The 27,388-nt window shown below is 42.5% G+C and overlaps 1 protein-coding gene across 2 annotated transcripts in view; it reads right to left on the reverse strand.

Annotated features, from left to right (window-relative positions):
- Positions 1–27,388, reverse strand: part of LOC139765498 (uncharacterized) — a 134,667-nt gene that overhangs the window by 107,049 nt on the left and 230 nt on the right. The window lies entirely within an intron of this gene.

A 27,388-nucleotide genomic window follows, 5' to 3' on the forward strand; every position in this document is an offset into this window, starting at 1 on the left:
AATATCTACGACACAAAGAAATAGATTCAGTCAAAAAAAAAAAAAGATACCCCAGGGTACACTGAACAGAACAAGGACGGCTACATAACACAGTAGGTGCTCTACACCACAAAAAGAAACACCTGACTGCTTACTGTTCACAAAACGGGAAAAAATCGAGGCCAGTGGTTCCCTATTTTTAGAGATCAACGCTAGAAAATAATAAAAAAGGAATTTTGCAATGACTTGCACACTCCACGACAAAAGTAAGAAACCTGCTGACTGCATTTGGAGAAACAAGATTAAGTACTACAATCTTTTTATAATGAAGCTAGAATGTACGTCAATATATATATATATATATATATATATATATATATATATATATATATATATATATATATATATATATATATATATATACCATATATTATATATTATAATTATATATATTATACACATACATTTACAAATATATATATATATATATATATATATATATATATATATATATATATATATATATATATAATCTCCAGGGGCAACCCTAGGGTTAGGGTGGGGATGCCTACCCACTAACCCCCATGGACATATAAGCCAGTAACATTTACCCATAGAAGGTGAGCCTAGCTTGAACCCGCCCGCGCCACACTGCAATGATCTGCGAGTCTGATCGAGTCCGATGTCCAACCTTGTAAAGAGACAGAGGCAGGCAGGAATACGATGTTAATTTGACTGCTTTATTCTGCACACTGTAGACCGACTAATAAGAAGTATTAACGTCCAAGACAAATGGCAACTTCAAAGGTATGATACAAAGTAAAACTGACAAAACTACACCGAACCACAGCCATAAAGCCACACGGGCAGTGCGTGGCCATTACATCAACAGATGTGAGGACAAGCAAGAACTACAAATGGTGTAACAATACCAAAATGCATCATAACCTCGGATAAAGTGAATTAGAAGAGTCTCAAAATGCGCTAAAATCTCGGATAAACAATCATAACAGTCGCGGGTGTGGGAAAAAAAAACAAAACAACGGAAAGTAACGCAAAAAAAAAAAAAAAAAAAAAAAAAAACACTTTGAAAAGAAGAGAATATCAAACGATAAGAACTAAAGTCAAGGAAGTGACTACCTTGAATGTTGGTCACGAAGGCCTGTCGTCTAATTCCCGTGTCCTGTGCGACACCAAACTGGATTGTTGTTGCCCCCCCCCCCTTCCCCCCGGGTCAGTCTGGCAGCAGCATGCGCAACCTCACACCTTGCCCCACACTGCGAGACATTTCGCCACTAAATTACAGAGGTTGTTCTCCACGCTATCACCCAAAATGACTCTTAATACTTGGAAGGTAATGAGTCACAAATGTTCCGTTACTCCCGCTCAAGGTTAGGTCATCAGACGCCATACTCCTGTTGGTTCAACATTTTCGGTACACACTTGATGTTTGTTTAATGGCGTTCATTACACAAAAAGGTTTCCTATTCTTTTTTTTTTTCCTTTACTTCTCCCGCAAATAAGCAGGTAACAATCGTTTCCATGAGCAGCTTTTTATTTTCTGATACCCAAAGGAAGACACGATTTGCATGCTTACGAAAGGAAGCTCTCTGGTCTGTGCGTGACATCCGCTCGACTTAAGAATGAGGTTTAGGCTAGAAGTAAGTAAGGGGTTTCGAAGGGCGACACTTCAGTCTTTCTTACGATATCCTACGATCCATTTGTTAGACGCACTTTCTCCCTTCATTAGTAACATCAACCAAACGAAATTTTACATCATGGGTTTAATTCTTATAAAGGCTTTTTTTTGGTAAGTGTGAGTCTGTGTGTGTACATAACGTCTGTCAGCCGTCCGTGGCTTCTCCATTTCCAAACCGATTTCACTGAGCACCCAGGGAGGGCGTGATCAACCGGAGCCGTGCTGGCCTGGGTGGGTGAAGTAAACATTATCCTGAACCCACGACGCCATTCTTCCTTCACTCAAACTCAAACTTACGATTCGCGCTACACGGATGAGGTTATTATTGCTACTGGTCGGTAGACTGTATCTGCTTCACCACGTATTTCCTCTCTGGTGCAAGGGTTACGTAAACCAGTTCCAGGCTTTCTGGTATTACTCAAGAGCAGATCGAATGGGCATTACTGATAGTATGAAACGAGTGTGGGATCCACTGGGGCGACATCTAGTTCACTCGGCTACGATTCTTACGTACTCTGGTCTACCTCTAATCTTGGCCGTCTTTCCGTTCTTTGTGAGCCCATGATAAGGGTCCATGACATGCTGGTATTTTACCACATAATATCCGGGTTTTATTTAAGTATATTTGACAGACAGCTCTCTTCTTTCCCTGCTTTCCTTTGAGTGTTAGAATAGAGTCAGTAATCAAACGCCTCAAGCTTTTTCGACATGATTCCTATATTTTTTTTTTCCTTTGCTAGGTTAATTATATAGGGGTACATGAAGTCAAAAACTCATCCCGTCTGCTTGTGATATAACGCTGTTTTACCTACACTCAAATCACAACACGGATAAGAAAGCCGAATGAGGTAGGTAACAACCCGTTATTACGGATACGAAGCAAGCCAATGTTGAGAAATGAATGAATGAACTCATTCTCTCTGACCGCAAGCTATGGCCACGTGACGACCCAAAAGGGAACTCTGAAACAATCACATCTGATAAGGACACAGATAAACTTACCCTCTGTACACTGGAATCCAGGTAACCAAAACAAAGTCCTAAAGTTCGCGATCAAATTTTTACACCGGTAAAGGCGTGTAAGACTTTCACGGCAGGACCAATGAAAACCAGACCTAGCTGCCTACAAACGTAATAATAATAATCATAATTCCTCGTAATTACAGTAATAAAACATATTCAAGAGGACACGATCATTATCATTTACAGAAATAAAAAAAAAAAATTAGTCCAATCCTTCAGCACGACAACTTTGGCACATACCAAAAGCTGTTACTTTTATACTATGTGCTCTCTCTCTCTCTCTCTCTCTCTCTCTCTCTCTCTCTCTCTCTCTCTCTCTCTCGCTCGCTCGCTCCGTAACAGTACATGGCGCGTATCAGCCAAGTGGTGGATGATGGAGGGTCGGTTGCCAAGGGTGACCACACCGTGTCAGCCAACAGTACATCTTTATGACATAGAGAGGGGGGGGCAGGCAGGTTACTGCTGCACACACATTCCTGCTCCACTCTGTGTCAACCCCACTTCCAAAATGGCGGCTGCTGACTAAGACGAACTGCTCAAGCTCTTTACCGTTGTAATGATTTCTGATGAGACGACCGGATCTCTCTCTCTCTCTCTCTCTCTCTCTCTCTCTCTCTCTCTCTCTCTCTCTCTCACACACACACACACACACACACACACACACACACCGATGGATTTCAGTCCAAAAACATACAATCTCTCTAGCTCCTACACTTAACACACACGACTCGTCGTTCTTCGTAAATCTGTACCTTCCAGTGGAGAGCTATACGCGCTAGCCCTACGCTCGCTAAAATCCTCGTCGTTAAATAAGTAATCAAATACAACCCAAATAAAGTACAAGGCAAGCTGGGAACTCTAATGCGATTCAAGAATACGAAGCCATGTTCGACAAGGCTTGACGACAAGGAGGGAAAGAGTAACGGAATGTCAACTGTAATGACTTTACGGTAGAAATGTAAGGATTGGGGGACTGACAGCACGACATGCACGCACGCACGCAGAGAGAGAGAGAGAGAGAGAGAGAGAGAGAGAGAGAGAGAGAGAGAGAGAGAGAGAGAGAGAGAGAGACCAAGCAGAGGCTAGGACATCTGCCTGTTAAACCCGCTTTGAGAGGGAAGTAGGAAGGTAAGCGAGGAAACAGGGTAGGGAAGCAGGCGAGTTCAAGACTGGCACCGTAAGAGGATCTATGTTAGGTAAAAATAAAAAAATAAAAAAGTGTTCAGCTCTCAGCACCAACAAGATGACTGGAGGAGGCGAGGGAGTATCCTCCCCCCACTCCGCGTCACCACACCACAACAGATACCACTTCACTCTTCATCTTCCCGTCAAAAAGCACCTAATTTATCGTTCACTCCAACCCATCCTGTGGGCGGCGGCGCAAAAGAGGATACGGGGAGCGCAAAAGCCTCCGCCAACTGAGCCACAATGACCAGGTTACGTAACGCGTTACATGGCGAGTGACCTGTTTACACTAGGCAAAGTTAGGCTACTTTCTGGGGTGAAGTTAGGCTACTTTCTGGGGCTAAGTTAGGCTACTTTCTGGGGCAAAGATAAGCTACTTTCTGGGGCAAAGTTAGGCTACTTTCTCGGGCAAAAGATCGCTGTGGATGAAATGCGTACGCGTGTCTTGGAAAGTACCCGGGACAGTTTAGTTATCCCTCCGAAGTAACTGACGTGACAGTAGTTATGGGTGCGCGAGTTTAACTCCCACCATGGCAAAGTGGACTACATTTTTAAGCCGTTGTGTCATTATGGGGAGCGCACACTCCCTCAGGTACCCACAGGACCAGAACGGGGTTTTAAACGGGCGTCCTCATATGAAAATCATGATGACCGTTAAGACCCGCTTGGTTTTCAAAGTCTACGTGGTATAGGACTAACCTTCCGCTGGCAAGCCTTTCTCCATCGGGGCCAAGCTTCTGGGTACGAAAGCGTTGTGTAACGCAATCCATAGGTATATAAGGCCATAGCTGGGTCGGGGGTGGGGCAGAACAACACTTACATATAAACCATCAGCTCTTCAGTCTAGGTGGTATAGCACTACCCTGCCTCCGGCGACCTCCCCCATCAACCCGAGCTTCTGGGTACGAATGTGTTGCGTAACGACACCACATTTGCTAGCGTTCATACGTTCATTTTTTTATATGGAAATTCCAGGAAAGGAATAAATCATGCACGATCATTATCATAATTATCAAACTATAGTCCGTTAAATGTTACGGACTTCAAAACAAGAAAAAAAAAAGAAAACTAAGATAAATCGATTGAAGGTTCACGTACCGTAGGGGGGAAGGGGGGAGGAGGGGGGGTTTACGTAAGGCATGGGAGGCCGGCGCCAAGCTAGAACCAGCTGACGCTCGGTCGCTAAGGCTACCACGGTGGTGGCGGTGGTGGTGGCGGCGGTGGCGGCGAAGACGACCTCACTCACATCCTGGCCGCCAACGCTACCATCATCACACACACACACACACACACACCTCAGGCCAACACTGCTCTCACAGCGATGGTGAAGATTTGACACTCTGGCCACCAACACAACCACCACCACAAGGTCGCTGAGGCTACCAGTCGTGGTGGTGGTGGTGGCAACCTCACGTCCTCGCCACCAACATTAACGATCACCACACCTGGCCTACACTGCTACCCCACGGCGATGATGGTGGGAACCTGACGTCCTGACCCATGTACTGGTGGGGGGTCATCACCCGTGGCTGGCCGCCACCTCCCATAGTGGTGGTGGTTGTGTTGACAGCCTCGCACCTGTCCTGCAAATACAATGCTGGTGATGGTGACAGCCACGTACCCTTGGCGTCCACCACGAAACCTACAAAACAGACCCAGGACCCACAACACGGACATTACCGACACACTACATCTTCATTACTCCTCCGAAACCACTACCACAGTCCCCTGACCGCTTACAACGCCACCGTCAAGTTTAAACGGCTACTGTGCCATCACAACACCACACTACATCGTACATCACACAACTAGTGCACCGTTACCACCGAACTTCCTCCGCCACTCTAACACCGCTATTGGGCCTATCTCCATGACATGTTCACCAAGACAACAACCCCAAACTACCACCACCACCACGTGCATGCCCGCGGCACAGCCACCACAAACATCTCGGTCAACAAAGTAAACACAACGCCGTGATATCTGTTTTGCCTAATCACTGAGAGGAGGTGATATGATATGGTAGCATGTGGTTAAAATCTAAGAATGGCGGTGGTGTGTGGTATGGTGCAGGCTTTGAGGCATGGTTATATGTTGTGTATGTGGCTGTGGTAGTAGTTATGATGGGAGTGTGTGTGTGTGTGTGTGTGTGTGTGTGTGTGTGTGTGTGTGTGTGTGTGTGTGTGTGTGTGTGTCGTGCGGTGATGACGGCTCGTCAGTTCTATGTGTAATGATAAGTGTGGACATGGCCAAGGCGATGTTGTAATTGTGGCGGTGCAGCTATGGATGGAATGGTGTTTGTGCAGGACAACAGCTTATGAGGAGAACGAAGGCGTAGGAAGAAACGTGAGGCATGTCTAACTGACACGAATCATCATCATCATCCATGTCAGTTACATCTGGAAATCTGAAAAAGGATAACGCCTCTGAGAATGATCGAGAGAACACGACGCATTCCCCTGAAGCAAGCACGTCGAGAGAGAGAGAGAGAGAGAGAGAGAGAGAGAGAGAGAGAGAGAGAGAGAGAGAAACGACAGAGTAAAAGGCTTCAAAAGATGGGAAACATAGAATGAAATATACTTCCAACATGACATGGCGGTACACACGGATCGACTCGATCTGTAAGCACAGGCGGTAAAATATATAAGAAAAATAAAAAAAAGAAAAATGTAGGAGAGAGCATACTTCTGGGAGACGATGGCCGCGGGGAAAAAGGTCAGGGACACGTAGAGCATACGCGGGGAATTTACTCTGGCAAGGGAGGATACACAGGGCGGAAGGTGGAGGGAGAACCGGACAAGCGCCCGCAACGTAAATGAATTGTAAGAAACGTAAGATAAACTCGTAAGATTTATCCGACAGAAGAGTACATACAAAGACATTAAATCCGGCGTCCGTCCGTGAGGCGCGGGGGTGACTGGGGGGTCGGGGTGCGGGAGCAGCCTAGCGCGGGCGGAGGCAGGCGGTTAAATGGCAAGCAGCAGAGTACGGCGGGGAACACCCACACCCTCCACCATTCCCTCACCACACACACTGACGCAAGTTATGCCGCGCAAGTTTACGACACGGAAGGTTGCCGTGAGCTCACCACATCAACGCCGGGCGGCGGGAACATACATCATAACGCTAATGTCGCTATAAACCCCGCCACACAGGTGTATGGATTCTACCGCGTCTGTCACGAAGAACATGGCCACCCTTCCAGGGACGAGAGTCGTAAATATGCCTCAGTAAAACGAAATACATTTTTAAACCATGCAGACCGTAATGGCGGTCAACTCTGGTGTCATTCCTGAGGGCGAAGGTGCAAGTCTGGAACAGCAGGAGGACGTGACATAGAGACGAGACTCGTTCCTCAAAGAAAGTATACACTAGGGTTCAGTCCAGTAAAGACATGATCCGGCGCGCGCCAGAGTACGATGACACCCGAGCTAGGTAAAGGCCGAGGCAGGATAACACCAGAGCCAAGTTGGGTATAAGACTGCAGTCCGGGCCAAGCTTATAAGACTCTTGCGACCAAGACGTGGCCACGGCTGGGGCAAGGATAACACCAGTGCTGGGGCTACGATAACACCAGTGCTGGGGCTAGGATAACACCAGTGCTGGGGCTAGGATAACACCAGTGCTGGGGATAGGGTAACCGCGACACTGGTGTAAAGATAACACCAAGGCCGGTGTTACAGGGAACTGGGATAAGGACACCGAGGGGAAAAGAGACGACCGAAATCAGTCAGCGAATACAAAGAACAGCCTCTACATTCATCATGTTTTAAGAGTACATCAGTTGCGGATAATCCTACCGCAAAGAAATATTTCCACACTCCCCTGGCATCTCCCTGACATCACCGTACCCTATTTAAACCACTTAAGAAACTAATGACTCACACTTCACCTTCAAGAACCTTGCCAAAACCAGCGCAACAGAACACAAGAGTAATATCCCAGGGCATCTACACTCTATACACTCTCAACTCTCCGATAGGAGGTGGGGGTGTTCGATGCTGCCTGTAATGGTGATACAACTTAATGGGTAATAAAAGAACTGTACGTCATACACGTCGCTCGCTCTTGTGCTTGTTCCCTTATCCTCACTACTCTTTGCCAAACTTCCCCGAGACCAGAATGTAGTAGCATACGACCTCTGAGATGAGAAGGCATTATTGTTAAAATGATCCAAATCAAACTGTTCAGAATATCCTCTCTCACACAAGCTTCTGAGGGCATGGTAAACGTAACGCTTTGTCCAAACTTGCCACTCGACGATAGAGTGGCAGCAGAAAACACCGCTACGATATCGATTACCGGTATTAAAGCTGTAATTAAGAGGGGACAAACAGATGACTGACGGAAATAGACGAACGCAAACAGGACACCAGTAAGATTAATTTTCCATCAAATCATAATAATGTTTTAAAGAAAATCGTGTATGGAAGAACTAATTGGCGCTTTGGCCTATCTGGGAGTTAATTTTGTGAAATTTAAAGTTTGCGCCCAGACATATGGACACACATACACTTGAACATTATGTCTCAAACTGCGAAAAAAAATATATAACCTTTTAAGAGATCTAAACAAACCCCGTGTACGAAACGAAACATTATTGATATGAAAAAAAAGACACCAAAAATTTTGAAACAACCAGCTTTATCGCATCAAGGGGATAAAATGTGTACATGGAAAACTAAAACGTTATGCTATGAACCACCTCGGTAACAATGCCACGACTGTCTGCCCACTGGGGGTCTGACAAAGACCCTTTGTGACCTCTGTAATCCTTTTGCGGTACCGCTCAAAAGGATGAGCAAGGGGATGCAAATTAAACCAGTCGCCGATAGCGGCAAAAATAAAACGACAGTCCGAGCTCTTTATCGACAGCCTGCAAGAGGACCAGTGGCCGGACTGTACCAGAGCCAAGGAAGGACCAGTGTACGGACTGCACCGGAGCCAAGGAAGGACCAGTGTACGGACTGTACCGGAGCCAAGGAAGGACCAGTGTACGGACTGCACACCGAAGCCAAGGAAGGACCAGTGTCCGGACGGCGTTAAGGCCAGAGGAAGGACCTAAGTCGAAACTTTACCGGGAATAAGATGGGGGCCAAAGTCCAAAATGTACCGGGGCCAGGGAAGGGTCCCGAACGCGTATTGTACCGGGGCCAGGGAAGGTCCCGAACGCGTATTGTACCGGGGCCAGGGAAGGTCCCGAACGCGTATTGTTCCGGGGCCAGGATAAGACCAGTTAAAGCCCGGGGGGGTGGGGACACACACATACCAGGGGTAGGAGTGCGGGACACTCCAAGACACCCAAGATTAAGGATAAGCACTTCAGCCTGGGGTCCTAGTGGGACCACAATTGGGATAAGTATCCAATATGTGAACACTTCCTGAATCATGTATGTAGACATCTGACGAAATCAGTGTCCAGTGCGAGCACATTCTTTGACATTTCCTATGCATCTTAGACCCTTAGTATTACTATAAACGTTAATATATGCACACTATTTAGTCACTGTGTTCTATTACAAACACACATTGATACTCGGTATGTGATTTGTTTGTGTATCTAGTGTAACAACAATTTAAACAGCTTACAGTGTGTGTGTGTGTGTGTGTGTGTGTGTGTGTGTGTGTGTGTGTGTGTGTGACTCAGTTTATATGTCTTATGTTACCTTGGTTTTGTTTTACACAAATGCCATTCAATACCAACCCTCTCCTTCTGGTGTATTGTATACGCTACTCTCTCTACTTGCTTCCTCCTACACATAACCATGTAACTTTCACACACAATATCAGTGAAATGGTCTGTCGGTGTACAACTGACAAATAACGATAAACACAGAAAAATAAAAAATAGTAGGATAACACCACGACGCAGGCCAGAGTATGAAATTAATCGGAGATACACTCTTAAGATTACAGCGGGGACTACTATATGACTACACACGGTTACAGTAAGACCACGACCAGGGTAGGAGGAGGTGTAACCCGAGACAGAGAACAAGTTAGGACCGTGATCAAAATCAGGGTATGACCACAACTGAAAAAAAAGAAAAAAGTATGTGCGGCTTTAGTTACAACGAGGGAGGAAGCAACGTAGCTCGGGTCAGAGCTGGAGATGCGTGTGACCACAGCTGGAACTACGGTGAAAACCAATGCCCTGAGACTGAGCACCAGCACATCCGAGGCCAGGGCAAGACCAACGTCAGTTCCAATACCACAGGCTGGATATGATCACAGCCTGAGGGGGTAATAGAACAGTCCCAGAAACACCGCGCGGGTAGGATCAACAATCTGGGCCACCATGGTATCAAAAATCCCCGCCGAAGTACAACCAGAGCCAGGACCTTCGAGCCACACGATACGACCAGACCCCGGGGGACGAGGGTGGGACCACAGTCGAGGACGGGGTCGTACTTACAACCCCCCCCCCCCAAGCCACGTAGTGCGCCCGCAGAGCTAGAGGTACGGTATGTGAGGACAAAGTCAAGACCTAAAACTGGTATGGTCGCCATAGGATAAAGCTGAGGGTGTCAAGGTCAAGGCGGGACTAACAGCTTACAGTTAGCCTACACACTACAGTCAACGCCTGGGTAAGACCAGGGTCGAGGCTAGGGTACTACCAGGGCACGCGAGTCAGGGGGTCGTGTGACTAGCGGAGCGCACAGGTCACCACACCATCATAGCAGAGGTCGTGACAACAAATGCTCCAGGGTAAGGGGTAAGGGGTAAGGGGGCATCATAGTCAGGACCGAGATGACGGAACACATGTATCGAGGGAGTTCTTACGTCAGGACCATGCGTGATTAAACACTGGGTCACAACAGCACCAGAGTCAAGGTCAAGGGTATAACGAAACATCAGTCACAACAGTACCAGGGTCGGGGGCCACAGGTGAGACAAAACGTGAAGTCGGGAGCTAAAACCATACCTGGGTTGGGGCCACAACTGTAACAAACCATGGGTTGCAACCGCACCAGGGTCGGGGCCACAACTGTAACAAAACACACGAGTCTGCAGGGTTAGGACCCACAGGTGTACCCCACAGCAAGAACCGTTACATAAACAGAGCCGAGCTGCCAAGACAACACCAACACCGCGGGACCAAGACAGGAAAAGACCGACCAGCTCAACACGGCCCTGGAAATGAAGGGAGGAGGGGGGGCAGTCATCAGCCGGATAACACGAGGACAGTCATGCAGGACACAGGGAGGAAAACCTTGTGGATTAATGACCTCCACTGGACAGTGACACACGTATATGTTAATCCACAGTATCGTTCTATGTCATCATAGACGGTGGACGACGAGATATTGCGAGGAGCTGCTGCCTCTTCTGCTGCTGCTTTCGCTGTCGGGTTCTCAGCAGCTGGGGCAGCCGGAGGGACGGACGCAGGGGTGGAGGTGAACGCGAGGGGCCGAGGCAAAACACACCGGCTGGGTGGAGGGGGGTTTTATGCGGAGGCAGGGACGCTACACATGAACTCCTGCGGACGTACTAAGTAGCAGGTGCCCATGGTGGGACAGGTCAAGACAAGGCAGGAGGGCCACACTGTCGTTGATAGAGCATTGATAAAGCTGGAGGAGGCGTCATTATCAGCGGGGTGTGTGTGGGGCATGAGTCAGCTGCCGCACTGGTGGCGGAGGCCAAGCGACGCCCACGGCCACAGGGGCACGTGACTTGACAACCCTTACCCCCTGCCTCCCTCGCACTCCTCCCCTCCCTCCTGCTGACCATGATGGTGACAAACCCTCCCTTGCTTCTGCCTCCCTCACACTCCCCTCCTCCCTCCTGCTGGTCGTGGTGACGGTGGTGAACGTGCTGGTGGCAGTGGTTACGACGCGGCGGTGTACGATGGTGACGCCGCCACTGATGGTGATGGTGTGTGTGTGATGGAGATGGTGTTAGTGACGACGATCGCACTGGTGCGGACAACGGTGAATAATAATAGTGTGGTGGTGATGAAGAGGGCGAAGCCGTAGCGGTGGTGAGGCAGGGCAGCCTTGGTGGTGGTGAACAAGTGAAAGAACAGGGGGGAAGGGGGAGTCGAAGTAATTCAAAGATCTTACAGAAGCTATGCGGGCAGCGCACACAGAGTCTTAGAAAAAAAAATAACTGGCTCAGAAACTTGCCCGCCCGGCTTATTACGGCGATGTCAGCACACACACACACACACACAGTAGTTTTCCCAAGCCGGAGCAACTGCTCTCGTCGGCCCTAAGAGTCGGGTTGATTCCTCCCGCAGTTTCTTCATACGTTCTCATTACCCAATAGCTGAAGGCTTTTCCCCGTGACTCACAAGACCTGATGCGTGAAAGAGATCTGGGGCCCCGACGCTGTGCCTAATCCATCACCGGAGATACACATCAGGGAGAACTATGACACATACGCGAGCCGTCTGCTGCCAAATATTAATACGTCGTCCCAGTATACTGGTTGTGGATGTGTCTGGTATGCTGTTCGCGACGTGTAACAGACCGAGGCTGGGTTATGCCTCCAAGGTCTGGTCACCACACCCTACAGAGAAGCACAGAGAGATATATGATTGAGAACGACCAGGTAAGAGCCACCAAAGATACTACCCGAATTAAAGAGACGTGAGCTACAGTGATAGGCTGGGGGCCACCCAGCTGTCGATCATGAAGGAACGAAGAGACAGGAGTGATGCGAGATACAAGCCTTTCTGAGTACCTCGGACAACAGGAAGACGCAGATAGTCAGCACATCTTCACGGGATGCAATACCACAGGACATGGCCAGAGACTGAGGAGGAGGCGGAGGAGGAGGAGGAGGCTGGTCATGAAGATCGGAAAGATATTCCCCAGTTTAGTGTGTTATACTGGATAAGGTTGGAACCACCCAAGCAAGGACACTACAAATACCGGCAGCTTGCAAAGAACTAAAAAGCCTTCTTGATGGTAGAGAAAGACAGAGAAAAAAGAGACAGTAGCCTCACGAAAATAATGCTCTTCCCCCTAAAGCATATACAGATAATTACAAACACACACACACACGTGCGCGCAAGTACCTTATATACTTCATAAAACCTGAAGATCCCTTTCACCAGGGTGGTGGCTCCTGTAGCATCAAGGCTAAGGCCCTAATCAGGAGCTCAGGGAAAATTCCGGGACTCCTGCGAAGCGAAAGTTCACCCCCGACATTCCTGTATTATTTTCCGACCACTAAATGATAAACAGAACCTTGCCGAAGGTGACTTTTCACTCGCGCTGTAACCACGAGCAAGCAGAGTTGGCAACACCCTCCCCCCCTCTCATGTGTTCATATATATATTGGAAAGGATCACAATTTTGCGCGTGATCATGATATATATATATATATATATATATATATATATATATATATATATATATATATATATATGCATATATATATATATATATATATATATATATATATATATATATATATATATATATATGGTCCCCCCCTCCCAATGCTTTGTGTGAATAATTACAATTAATAGAGTTCTCCTGATTCTTAAATCTCGTATATATCGGAGTATACTGTACAATCTACCCGGGATAAATACACGTGTTGCTTAGCTCTAAGGATGTGATCATGTGGCAACCGTATGGCCTTCAATCTGTTGTTGCTCTCGTCGATGATGTTGTTGTTGTTCCAGCCAGCAACACCCCCCCCCCTTCCCAACTCCCGACCCCCGCCCATGTGGTCCACTACTACATATACAGCCATACACAATTTTCAACTCGTTGTTTTCCAGGGAGACACCATGTGCAGTGTTATTCTCAACAGCTAATGATAAAAATACTATTCAAATACCTTATAATGGTGTTGTTTAACCATCAAGCCCAAGCAACTGTCATATATATATATATATATATATATATATATATATATATATATATATATATATATATATATTATATATATATATTATATATATATATATATATATATATATATATATATTCCTCGCTCCCCTGGGCATTCACCTATCTTACTACACCACATATAAAATATCCACATTAAGAATAATCATGCTTATTAAGGGAAAACTGTCAATATGACTTACTTAAGCTTGTTCATCGGGGTCCACCAGACACATACCTGGAATAGAGAAATATACAGTATTAGTTACGCTAGGAGGTGATCGCCATAATAATTTGTGCCGATCTGAAAAATTCGTACATATAAAACTCATCACTCCCAAAATACTGAAGATACGATATGTCGATAGAACAATCTAAATTCATCATTAAGATTCCTGAACGGACGTTCAACACAGACACACTCCTTTCACCACGTGATACGTGATTACTGATGCACAAGCATTTATGATAAAGTCAAAAATACCAGCCAATGTTACTGTACGATGGTTTTGGGTGATGGTGACTGCTCTAGCAGATGTGGGGAAAAATATCGTTTTGGAAGTGATTTGGGGAACGCAGTAGCTGTTGGTGGGTTGGTGGTGGTGGTGGTGGTGGCGGCGGCGGCGACGCTGGGTGATAATGGTAAATGTCAGTGGTGGAGGCACGGCTGCTGTATGTTGTAGTGGAGGTGAGGGGGTTGATTCCTATTGTTGTTGTAGCTGGTGATGTTGGGGATTAACTGATTATTCAGAATTATGTGCCGCGTCAACAACGGCGTGATGGGGAGTTGGAAGTCTCTTGTAGTTGCTGCTGTTGGTGGTAGTGTAGTGGGATTCGTCGTTGTAGTTGAGATGGGTATGACAGTGGGAGGAAGGTGTTTACTGCTATTGGTAATAGTGGGAAGGTTGTTGTTGTTGGTGGGTGGTGGGTGTGGTGGAGGAGGACCAGAAAGAATACAAGACAGAATAGCAAAGGAGGTAAGAGATCAGGTTAGAAGAGGAACTGCAGGAGGAGGAGGAGGAGGAGGAACATATCACCGAAAATAGTCCCCTCCAAAGTTAGCTGACCTCTGAACCCTCACCTGACATATACCAATGATAAAGACTAAGAACATATCACGAACATAAATTACCCTCTCTACTTTGCAGAAGCATGCGTAATAAAGATCGGGTGGCACCTGGCTGTTTTCACGATCCCCTCATCAAACTTCACATATTACCTAACAGAAATATGACATTCGCGCTCGAAACATTCATTCAACGGCTCTTTTCACAGTGGGTAATGATGATACAATCCACCAATAGTAATAGCATGATGCAATTAAACGGCAAAATAAAATAATCACACTTTTCACCAGAAACCTCTTACATAAATTCATCTCTACCACTGTATCCTAAAAACGTGGATTTCTTTACACGATCAATAATTTCCAGAAGAACGGGCACCATCTTAATGTGCGTGGAATACAGCAAAGAGCAAAATACGATCGAGCTTCTCCCTAACGTAAAACACAAACGCATGGGGGACATCAACTTTCTCCATAAGGTGAAGCTCATCTGTCATACAGTGGCAGCAATCACCACCAGCAGGTGAATCAGTTATTGATCCGGCCAGAACATGAGTTGTGTAACGGGGGAATTACACAAAGGTTCCAGTATCTTCCAGCCCAAGCCCACCCAATCCCTCGACACCGGAACACATTACAATGCGCGGCTAGCGCCATCAAAAAAGTCTAGTTTAGCTAGGATGCTGAGTTAGGGGGATGTATCCTATGGACGAACAAAGACCAATCATAAATTCAGTTTATCTAGGCAGGGATCAACCTAGCTCCTGCTCGCGGAACTAGTGACGATCAAACCCTCCGCAAACTCACATTTTCTATAATGCAAGGCCATCTCAGCTTAAGAAAACGGATACTTAATGTGAAGTTCAATATTACCAAATTCCGACTTCTTACATTTATTCAAACATTCCTAGAGGCAATGCTGTAAAAACTTACAAGTGAGCAATGTCTGTAACGTATTACCATGAACATAAACCGAACAAAAAAAATTTACATGACAAAGATGGCGCGCAGAGGTACCGGCACGCGAGGGAGAGGCGGCGATCACGTGACCCGCAGGCCTCGCCCACAATAGTTTGCAGTTTAGGGTTTAATCCACATATTTTTCAGCCAAAGTGGACCTTTCAAAACAAAAGTAATAAGAATGGCATACATATGACCTACAGACACCACTCTATCTCATCTATCTCTGAATAAAAATCAACTCGGGCAACATTATATTCAGCTGGGTCCCTTCACCATTTAAGAGACTACCAATTTAGCTTTCCTTTTTCTTTCATTCCAAGAAGTACAACCCAAATCAGAACGGACCCACACTGATCAATATCTATACATTGCGCAAACAGTATTTCAACGGAGAACGAGCGTTCTCACGTCTGTCTGAGGCAGCAATAACGCTACATTTTTGCATGTTCTAGAAGTGAGTGAGTGAGAGAGACAGAAAAACACACCAACCAGGCGGAAATCCTTCCCACTCCGGCAACTGTGACGAGCGGCACACATAAACAGAGGAGCGGGGTCTTGATACTTGTTGTTCCTATAATGGTTAACACGAGAGCAGCCTCGGCCACAATCCTACAGATACAAGCCGTTACTGTTCATCACTTCACTTTTAACAATGTTGGCAGCTTTCTGTACAAGTCGCGGGCCTTGAAAATATGTCGGCGAGCAAAGGCTGTTCCCGCAACTATAAATGGAACAAAACGATAGTTCCTCTCAGTAATAATCACATGGAACTTGGTAAGAAATGACCCTTATCTAAGTTCATGCGACACCCTGACACCTCACACCTCAGCGACCCGCCGGGCAGATACATCTGCCAATCGTTTGGCCAACAAGCTGCTTGATCACCAGAGCTCACTCACTGCTTAAGCCACCGAATACATTCAAGATTACGAAACTTGCCTGGGGTTCTTCCCACCCGGAACTTAAAGCTTGAGAAGCACATGATAAAAAAAAAAAAAAAAGGCAACAACGGCCACAGCTGCGATCAGTTCACAGAGGAGCCGCAGCGGGGCCTTGGTTTTATGAGGTATTGACGATACGCTACTACTGGAGGAGTACAGGTGGCAAGATGGACCAACAGCTGGTTCTAAACCTAATGATCCCCTTCAAGACACCATAAGTACAGTGCTTGTGGCACATACCACAGACGGGCCTCTCAGAAAAACAAAACCCCGCGGATAACCGTTGGTTGATTAGGCTTTCAAACCCACACATTACCAAGGTCATTATTGCCCTCAACGTCACTGTAACCACCCAACGAAAAATCTTGTGAACACCTTCAGGTATCAAAGATAATTCCAAGACCGCATACACTTCCTTAGTGTATAAGGCTCATGCAAATGACGGGATCTCACGCTACTCAAGGTGTGGTTAAATTGACAGAACGAGCTTGATGATGGGGTCGGTGCCTTGTGTCTGACGTATGGGGTGTCTTGGGCATGCAATGTTCCCCACCAGAGATTAACAAAAGTATCATAGGGCTGTACTAAGGGAAGGGGCTTCCAAAATTTTTCATGTGGGATACTTTTCAAGACCATGAGAACACTCACCGTCCGAAAATGTACACCAATAATATATTACGAGGCCAAATACGTCATCAACCATATTACCGACTGTGCTTTGAATTATAGACTAAAACTTGAAAGAAGACACATTTGAGCACGTTACATTATATGCAGATTCGTGTTTCATTCACCACAATATAACATCATCATATGCCACAACTGCCTGGAGTTAAAAGCAAAATCAATATAATGTATGTAATATGCACCAATGAAAACCAAACGGGACAATCTTTAAGGTTGGATTATCGACCTTTCAACAGTCACATGACGTATATCTTTAACTGATTTTTTTGGGGGGTCGGGGGTGGGGCTGTACTCAAAACCCTGCAGTTTATCAAGTTAACGACTAAACTTGCGCGATGATGGCCAAATCAAACAAGCTGTTTGTTGTTGCTCTCATACTTCCAATGACACTCCCTTTTTATCTTCCGGCTGCAGAACGGACAACCAAAGGCGCATGACATTATACTACTTTCGCCATTCTCTACCAGACGATTTATCCTAATATCAAGTCTAAGTATGGAAACTTTATGGTTTCCCCTTAATAAAACAGGATCAATTACCATTTTCATATTTATGTAGAAAATCGACACACGGGAATGCGTTTTTCTCTACGTGACCAATGGATTAATGATCACAAGAAAATCAGTGTAACTTATAAAATAGAGTACATGAAACTCTGAAAAAGTAATATCACTTGTCATATGTTCTAACATACAACCAATAAAGTTGTGCTCTGAAAATGCCATGTACGAAGCATTTCACAGATGACCAATATAATCTAATTCAAGGGCTCTCAGGAACACTCAGACAGGCTGAATTCATGCATGTTTTGGGAACTATCACTCTCCATTACCCAAATCTTTTTTATCATTCAACCTATCAGAACAAAGAAAAATGGATTCTAGTAAATGATACAGCCTCCAAAAAGTGAATTCCTTTAATCAAACTTCTGGAGAGAGAGAGAGAGAGAGAGAGAGAGAGAGAGAGAGAGAGAGAGAGAGAGAGAGAGAGAGAGAAAGAGAGAGAGAGAAAGAGAGAGAGAGAGAGAGAGAGAGAGAGAGAGAGAGAGAGAGAGAGAGAGAGAGAGAGAGAGAGAGAGAGAGAGAGAGAGAGAGACTTTTCTTTTGTATGTAGATCAACTAACTCAAAGTAGAAACAATCCCTACAAATTTGCATATACACTGATTAAAGGGGAAGAGTTTTAAGTACCAAGAAAATGTTTCAGTAAAATCTCAAAACAACCAACCTCACCTAAACTCCAATGGATACCTCCCCCGAGGATCCTCTAATGAAAACAAAACATCAAAATGTTCTGATGTGTCACTGACAGTCCAAAGGCCAACACTTGAGGCCCCCATGTGCAAAGAGATTTCATTCCAAAATAAACCTCTACACAAGTTTATATTCTAGCCTAAAAATTATAAGAAATAGTTTACCCTTAATAAATCATAAATAAAAAATATTTAAACATACACAGTCCTAGAAACGCTAATAAAAGAAAACAAGGACAAACATGAAAAGTGTCCTCGCTAGACTTTCACGGGTACATATTTCTACTAACACAGCTCCAAAAGCATCATTCAAATAATTCAATACTTGAAAATTATTTCTGTAAATAAGGGTTATTCATTTCAAGTCATATGAATTAACCTTTTCTACATCTAAGGAATCAAACAGAAGGGTTAAGATCAATCACACATATAGCACACAAGTTAATCCTCACCAAAGGTCGACCTTATACATTGGACATTTCTTGAAAAAAAAATTCTGTTGTTGCTTAAGTAAACATCTAATGTGAAAGTTATGACAATCATGTTCTTGTACTGCACAAGACTACTACGATGAACTGAAAACATATTGAAATGCAAGTGGACTAATGCATTTACATACACAAATTTACTGCAGAACAACTGTAATAAATGTTTAAAGGATAAAACATAATCTTTGAATAATCTTAAAGCAAAACACAAGGCACTCGCCTTATAAAATGTTCAAATCACAAGCAAAAAGGAAAACCTATAGTACTAGTAAAAATCTTTATACCTATTTGTCTCTGCCTAATACACATTTCATGAATTTGAACTTTCCATCATTCAACACATGAGTTATATAATAATTTGGAAAAAAAAAGAAGAAAATCCTTACAAATATTCAAATCTATGTAACTACATGACCTAATCCTTAATCAATTTTTCATCTCCACAAGATGTATCTGTGGTGTAGTTATAAGCTACTTTCAAAAATATTTCTTGAGTTATTGAGCAAACGGGAATATGTCCAAATGGGATTAAAACATAATGGTAACGAAATACATCCCATATGCATATTTATAGTGTCAAAACATAAAATTACTCAATTTCTGAATAAGTGAGACAGTACTCATTCAGAAATAAAATAAAATGATATCTAACTATGGTCTGAGTCACTTACAAATCAATTGTCATACCAATTCTGTTATCACAAACTAAAAAAAAAATCTACTAACAGAGTGAAACTCACTGCAGATTACAAGAGAGCCAAACCTGATGAGCAAAAAACCAACTGATATAACTGGAGTAAAACCAAAAAGGGGCAATTAAAGTTCAATGTAAAATACTACATATAAAATATCTAAGGGATATAATCACCTCAAAAAAAATATATGAGCAAAGTTAAAATTCAAATTGATCAGGCAAGCAATGATGAATATACAGGCCTGCATCATGTAGCCTTACTCAAACAGACTATCCAAATATTTACAATAACTGCCTAGCCTAAGACTTGGCTGCATAGTAAGAGCCTTTGAAAGAAGAAAAAGATTAACACTAAGAGAGGTAGAACTTATACGACTTATTAATAAATCCAATCATGAGAAGCCAAGATTGTCAAAGTAACCAGCTAGGTAATGCATTTCTAGGAAGTTGCACATCAATGTGCCTGTTTTACAAAACCCCTAAAATGTAGCCTTTCACTCCAAAGCATTATATATTCAAGGAACATGGCATGCAGCATAATCATCTTATGGGTGACAATTAGCAAGCTTAATAATGTGAACTCATGCTCTAAAGAAATTGTAAGCATTTTCTTCTTTTGTAAATTTCGAAGATAAAACAGAATGTATAAAAATCATACATCATCTACAATCTAAAACTTAAGTCTTATACTGAGTTCCAATACAGCACCGTTAAAAACAATGAAGATATCTCTCAGTTACACAAGAAGTTTTGACAAAAGTGTATAAGCAATTAGAGGGTGAAACAGAAGGAGGAAGAGATTACTGCAGTTCCAGATACAAGTAAATCAAAGGGGCCTGGCAGACAGGATGTACAAAAATCAACAAAGGAAACATACTAAAAATGTTCATGTATGATGGAGATAATTCCTGATCTATGTTACATCTACATCAAGCATATGAGTTGCTATACAAAAAAAAATTGTCAACAATTACCCCAGGGCCCCTTTTTGAAAGAATCGTGGCATTACCTAGGATCCCCTCTCCCCCATGAGCTCCAGTATCAATCTGATTTCACAAATAATATAAGATACAAACTTGGGGGCAAACATTTCACTTTGAAAGAGGCCATGAACTGTTTCTTTACAAGGAGTGTTAACATTTGGAATTTTGTACCAATAACAGTTATTGAAAGACCACAGATATAACTAACATCGAACTTCATACATATTTTGCCTGATGTCCATGACATAAGTGCCTCCATTGGCATGAAATCTCTTTAAGTCATACATTTGTTTCTTACTCTAAAACACAAAACTTTCTGATGTCTTTTGCTACAACAAACAGCCTCAAAAGATCCTTTTAGTCTAATGCTGTTTGTTTTCTTTTGTATAACATCAGTCACATCATTCACATAACACAAATGTGGCCTCTTGTCTCACTTGATATGTACAAAGGCAAACTATAATGTACTAAAATGCAAACTTTGAAAATAACTGGTATAGATAGAATTTGTTCTCATTTACGTCTCTCTTCATCATCAATCTGCTTGCCATCTGGGCAACTGCCTAAGTTTAGAAGGCAAATCATCTACCACCCTCTGGTATTTCCAAGCCTGCACCCTTCTGGGATTTATATATTCTATTCTAATTCAAATAACCCCCAACTAGCTTCCATTATATGGGGATGACAGACTAGGTTTATCAGGAAAATCACCTATTGCTTCACATGTTTCCAAGACTGCCCTGCTTTGCATAAAGTTAATTTACCAGAAGTAAATCTTTAGGCTATGGCTAGCTTGAAATCCAGAAATATTTAAACTAAACATAAAAGGATAAGATTCCTTCTGGTGCTTTGGAAAGATATTTGGCCTACCCAAGCCATGAAGCTTACACCACAAGAAACATAAAAGCATTAGAAGAAACCCAATGCAAATTCATGGAGTAAGCTTACAAAACCACTAGGACAAACAACTGAAAGCAGCCAAGACTTTCAAATTCTAATACCTGGGCCTGGAAGGGCAGATAATTGGGCAACTAAGAGTGAAAAATATTCAAGGGCTTAGTCCTAAACCTCACTCCACCAGGGAAGGAAGAAATCACTGCCCCATAAAACTGAGAACAGGAAGGTTCTGCAAGCTCCAGTCCACCACTACTCAGGGGAAACATCCTGTTACTACGAGGAGCCAGCTTTGGTTTTTTTAAGAGCCACAGCACTTTAACCATCTGCCAAAACACAACAAGAGCCCGATAAATACTGTCTGCTGATACAGACAAGGACCCATGTTTCTTTCCAAAACAGCTACCTGATGAATGCTCTTCACCCCAATACATGATATACTGGGGGGATGCCTGCAACTGACTAGAGCAATATCTAGACAGATGCTCTTCACTGAGATAAGCATTAGGCATGATCCTTAAACCTCTTAAAGTTACCTTAAGTAATGTTTATCACACTTAAGAGTAAAAATGATCTGCATACAATGTAATAAAACTGAATTCAAACACCAACAGACCACTAGGCCCAAGCGAGGCTGTTTGTGATTGTGGAAGTCACTGATTAATGCGGTAGGAACAGAATGAATGACAAGTGCAACTGAGTACTATAATCCTCCCTCTACTTCAGAGGAGCAAGGCTTTCAAGTTGAATGATGATCTCTTTCACAATAAGTTAACCATTCTGATACTATCTGGGAAGCGATCAATAAAATTTTTTTGCATGTTATCCATACGGATTTAGTGAAGCAGCCTTTTGCCAGACTACAAGTGTAAAAAAGTAAAAGGTAAAAGTTTTGTACCAATTACTTATCAATATTGCAATATGTAACTTATGTGCATGGTGAAATTATCAAATGAATAAATTCTCAAGCTCCAATACTGTTAAGCATACAATATTACTGGCATAATATATACACATCTCACCATCCAACCATGTTGTAATTCCCATTTATATGTCTCATTTCTCTCCATAAATCTATATAAATTATCCTCATAAACTTTCTTTGATGCCTAGAAAGTTCAAACTTGAAGAACTATCCCCCTTGGCATTTTGATGGTTCTTAAGCAGGTGAGCTGAGAAAACAAAGGTGAAGGATGTGATACTGTCTGAAATACCAATAGTTGCTTCCTGACTCACTCCTCCACCGTGAACAAGATCTTTACAAGCCAAAGACTGCATATGGCACACAGGAGGCATCCAATTATATATACAGTACATTAGCAGTCAATAGGCAAACTTGGAATATTTTGCTTAAAAAACAAAAATTACACATTGCTTAAAAGGTACCTCAATGAAAAAAAGGCTGAAAAATAGACCTACAGATCAATACTAAACCATACAAAATTCACAATATTCACTGCTAACAGCCCTGTCTTTCAGCAAACTGTATGCTCCTCTACAATTCTTCAAACTTAGATACTGACTGGAACACAAAACACAGCTGCATTTAATCCTTTACAGATGACATAATCAGTATAACAATCTCATGGACTAAGACCAATGAAAACCTACAACCAGATATTAAGCTAATTTTCCAGTGGGCCACAAAGAGTATAATCATAATATTCAACGGGGAAAATATAAAATTCCACCTTGACAGGCAAGATGAAATTAAGCCAATAATTACAGAACTGAATACATGAGAAAAACTAATTATAGCATGGGATATGCATAAAAGATCAACACATAATGATGTTCAACAATCTCACTTTTGACAAGGTCAACAGAGGACTATCACACCTGGAAATGATAACTACAGATATGGACTAGCTTTGAAATGAAGGTAACAAAAGAAGCAATGGCACAATTCAAAGAACTTCTTTTTCTCTTTATGGGAATAATGTTGAGTATCAACATCACCATACACAATGAAAAACTGAAGAACTATAAAACACCTAAAGGTCTATCATAAACCACAATTATTCAGTAAAATGTCTGAATTACTGCGACTGGTTAAAAGTTTTAAGACATCATTCACCTGAAAGCAAACATGATACATCGTACTGCAGCTCAAGAAAATACTGAAATTTATGTTTAGTACTTACAAATGCTACATCTGTGATATTTTCATATCAGAATGGCAGTTTGGGAAAATTTTCATCAATACTTAGCAAAAGGAACAAAAGAATGGCCTCAACCAAGTCCTACAAAGACTGTCAGAAGATTTCTCCTAACCACTTCATATGCCTTGGTTCAGCTCACTGACAGCACATAAGGGGGCAGGTAAAATCACTCCAATTCATTCTGCTCATGCACACCTCTCAACCTCCTGAATGTTCAGGCCAACAACTAACGTTTCTTTCAATACATCCTTTGATCCACTTCCCATTCATGCACACCCCCTTCCTTCCTCCAATCCTTACATGTATATTCTCTCAGCCTGTATCTCTTTGCTCATCCTCTCCATATAACTAAACAATTTCAGCATACCCCAGTCCCCTCTCTCAATCATTTTCTTAAGTAGTGATATACTGGGTCAATTTGGAAAAAAAAAATTGCAGTTACATAAAACCTTAGAAATTTTCATGATTTTCTTGTTTCAAACAGTATAACAACCCAAAAAAAAATGACTGCAAGGAATGCAGCATCTGGCAGAATGAAAAACATAAAAATCTATCAGTCTTGATGTAAAACTGAATGTGTTAATGCAATACAGAGGATTAAATCCTATCAATATCAGAGGCACTACATTTTGGAATTTTGCACGGTACTAAACGTTATACAAGCTAAATTTAATAACATTTACAATGTATCTTGTTTCCTAAAATGTAAAACTAATTGCAAAATAGATTTTCTGGAACATTTATCAAATGTTGCATCCATCCCTCATAAACTGAGGGATGGATGCAACTCAATCGTTCACTTTTCCCCTTTACCTTCGTAAAATGGCACAATACAAATATTCTGCCATTCCTCAAGCACCTCACCCTGGGGCTTCAAAACAATAAAAATCCTGACAATCCAATCAATGACACTCAACCCCTTTCTTAAGAAATTCATTTGCAATCTAATCCAGCTTAACCGTTTTGCCAAACATCACCTTACACAAAGGTTTCACCACCTCCTCTCTCTTCACGAAACCAGTTATTTGCCATTAGAAAGAATGAAGTAAGTTCATTCAATGAAAGGCAGAAATAATTCAGGACTCAAATTGGGAGAATAACATAAATGTTGGCTCCAAATGATTAATCTACTATTGAAGAATAATCAGAACACCATGGACTTCCACAGTGTTTCCTTCAAGGTATGCGATCAACCTGGTTACACAATGTGTAACAAATCATCAAACAGCTTTGGTTCACCAGTCATCTAACAATAAAAGCTTGGTCAAAAAATGAATTTCAAGTATAGGCCAGACCTACTGGAGAGGAACTTCTAGTTCAAAGGATAGCCTTCTACATGATTTCAGTTAATCTACGCTAGAGTTCTCTTCCCAGTTATGGAGCCCACAAAGAGGACTGTACAACCAAACACTCGAAAAAGCCTAAAGTCAACTTTAAGGAAGACCAGGATGGACTACTGAGTGGATTTGGTTCCTCAGACTCTATTCTCTGGATATGCAAAGGGAGAGATATAAGGTCATCTACACATACAAGATAGCGAAGAAACTACAATCACCGGGATGAGAACTGATATGAGTCCTAAAGCATTACATAAACCCAGTTACCTTGAATCAGTTCCAGGGATCTCCTCTAAACACCTCCCTTGCTTTTGTCATGATCCAAGCAGCACTGTCAATCTGCTGACTAGTCTGGCTGTTTATGGCTACAACCTGTAGGTCATTATTACCTAACTGGTCAGGAACCTTTAAAGGGTATATGTCAAAGGCAGTCTTTAATTTTCCCTCAGGCTGACCCATAATGTACCTAATACTTGCAGGTTCTGGATGAATCACCCACGTACATAAAATGTTGACACTGTATATTTAGCATGAACTTATCGATTTTTTGGTTGTTAACTAGAGACTGGGTGCTACGGCAGAGTACTTTTTCTTCAACAAAAGAAACAAAAATGTACACCAGAAAGTTAATTTCTTTTCATTATATTCTGGGCCTAATAAGTTACTATCATTTCTGGTGCCTTGACCTTCCATTTCTATAACTGTGAGGACTGGGTGTACATCAAAATAGAATACTGGACTGATTCTGCTTGAAAACATTTTGGGGCATCTGATACACGTTCAAAATGCAATGGTTTAAGTAACTTAATGGAAATTTACTCAAAACAAAAGCCTCGCCTGATTTAAAACCCCAAATGGTATATCTTCTTTTAAAGACATAAAACTCTAATAACACCAATGCAGTACAGTATTTCATTAATGACAAGAAAATACCTCTGCTTCAGTTATGGCAAAAAAAGAAGTAAATAATTTCATAAAATTTTTTTTTGCACTACCACAAGAAACAAAGAAGTATGCAGTCCTCCAAGTAAGGAAAAGTGTATATAAAGATTATGAAAAAAAATTTCAGTTTAATCTTAAGTCTTATCGTACATCATCTGCTTGTGTCGTGTTACTAAGCATTTGATCCACCCACTTTTTCTGAGGGTATCCATCTCATTTTTCTCTACTCTCCCATACCGTGCCTGCTTGTAATTTTCCTCTTCTTCTAAACCTTATGTAACAATACTTGTCCTTTCCCTCTTCTTTCAAACCCTATCTAGTATTCTTCCACTCCTTCCAAACCCTAACTTTGATATTTTCTTCATCTTCCAAACTCAGCAAACTGGCACTTGTTGTATTCCTCAACTTCCACACTCGATCTACTCATAAAGTCTTATATTATGAAATGTACTGGAATTATCCTCCCAAAGAACAAAATATAAAAAACTTAAGACATCATTGAAAGTTTACTCACAACATATGATATTTTTGCTTGTCTTAATCTTTACTGATAGAAATAACAAAAATCACTGAAAATGTATACTAGTAGCTCATTATAACACTTATATAATTAAACAATTACAATGGAGATATTCCCCTTCACTTACATATAAAAATGCTTAAACTGCATATAAAAATCACACCTGGCTGAAACAACTGTACATAAGACAAGAGCTGTTTTACGCATAACACCTTTCTATAAAGCATTGATACACAAGTCTACATCAATATTATGCAAAGTTAATTTAATATTTTTGTATCTACATGACCTATTTGACGACTACATGTAAAATCACAGACAATGGGATACGTACGGAGGAAGAATGTTCAACTTTCTTATGACATGTTCATGAAGCCCTGTTCACTTAAGCGTTTAACAATTAACTTTATCGCAATTTCAAGCGATTTTGAGGTACCTAAATTGAGATCGTATTATTCAAACAGCAATAAAGTAACATAATTTGTCTTCCCCACAAAAGAATGAATTTTCTAATTACGATTTTTCCTATTTTACTTTACGCTAACGTCAAGAGAACCTACGGCCATAAGACTTTCCTTTTTCGCTAAAATACTTTCACAGAGTAATGCTAATGTGTATTAAACAGAATGCCTACAGATCCGGGTGCACAATATGCCTGGGGAGACAGAATAATGATATCATCATATAAATTAAAGCAACGTAATGCCGGCCCGGTCCAACTTGAAATCCG

Source organism: Panulirus ornatus, chromosome 55, assembly GCF_036320965.1.
Source record: "Panulirus ornatus isolate Po-2019 chromosome 55, ASM3632096v1, whole genome shotgun sequence".
Lineage (NCBI taxonomy): Eukaryota > Metazoa > Arthropoda > Malacostraca > Decapoda > Palinuridae > Panulirus > Panulirus ornatus.